We start from the raw sequence: 1,527 nt of genomic DNA on the forward strand, positions 1-1,527 counted from the left end.
TTTTGGGCCAGCTTTAGCTCTGAGGCCTCGCTGCTGAAAACATGGATACAATGTTTCGGTCCGGCTGGGTTTCAGTCCGGCTGTTTTCTGGGGTTTTGTTTAGCTTCTTATTTGCAACATAGTATATAGTTGCTTAGACTTGCAGATGAGAGGCCGGCAAGTGAGGCGGGGAACGTTGGAGTCTGCAGCAAGCAAGCCTCCCTGCTCGCTTCAGTGCCTGGCTGCTGGCCGCCATCTTGGCTGACAGTTAATTTGCATATACTCACTGATTAGCCAATGAAAACGGTAGCGGTCGTACGCTAATTACCATGTTTCTCTTTTATTAGTGTAGATCTATCTATGCACTTATTGAACATACAATTATTAATCACTTTATGGAGAACTGTGTTTAATTTAAAATACAATCAAAACAGTTTTTGAAACGATGGTTATTTATTAAAAAACTAGAGGCCCAGTGCACGAAATTCATGCACTGGGAGGGAGGGGTCCCTCAGCCCAGCCTGCGCCCTCTCATAGTCTGGGAGCCCTTGGGGGATGTCCGACTGCCGGCTTAGGCCCACTTCCCACGGTCCTAAGCTGGCCCTCTTGCAGTCCGGAATGCTTGCTCCTTAATGCCCGTCTGCCCACTGCTCCTTACTGCTTGGCTTGCTGCTCCTTAGCACTGCCATGGAGCCAGGAGAGGCTCCCGCCACCACCGCTGCGCTCTCCAGCTGTGAGCCCGGCTTCTGGCTGAGGAGCACTTCCCCTGTGGGAGCGCACTGACCATCAGGGGGCAGCTCCTACGTCAGTGATGGCGAACCTTTTGAGCTCGGCGTGTCAGCATTTTGAAAAACCCTAACTTAACTCTGGTGCCGTGTCACATATAGAAATTTTTTGATATTTGCAACCATAGTAAAACAAAGACTTATATTTTTGGTATTTATTTTATATATTTAAATGCCATTTAACAAAGAAAAATCAACCAAAAAACTGCGTTCGCATGTCACCTCTGACACACGTGTCATAGGTTCGCCATCACTGTCCTACGTTAAGCGTCTGCCCCCTGGTGGTCAGTGCACATCATAGCAACCGATCATTCTGGTCGTTCCACCATAACGGTCGCTTAGGCTTTTATTATATAGATATACATGGAAGAAGTAAATGAGTAAAATTTTAAACATAAGCATTGTGCTGTTGCTGCTAGTATTACAAATACTATGGTGCCTTCTACCTATGAGCTGTTGAATGACAGATCGTTTCTTTACACTATTTGTTTAATCCTCCAAAAATCTGATGACAATGGAACTATTATTACTACAGTCCTTCTTAAAATGACATGAGAAAACTGATGCTTACAAAGCTTAATATCTTGCCTGAAATGACACAGGAAAAATGACAGAGTCAACATTTAAATGAAAGCAGACACACACCACCGCTGCTCAAGTACTTATAAGTGAATCATGAATCCCATCAGAGAATAATGCTCATGACAACATGGGACCGGATCTAAAGCAGAACATCAGATACGTAAAACACAATGCAGCTCGG

This window comes from Myotis brandtii, unplaced genomic scaffold (genome assembly GCF_000412655.1).
Source record: "Myotis brandtii unplaced genomic scaffold, ASM41265v1 scaffold401, whole genome shotgun sequence".
NCBI classification, from domain to species: domain Eukaryota; kingdom Metazoa; phylum Chordata; class Mammalia; order Chiroptera; family Vespertilionidae; genus Myotis; species Myotis brandtii.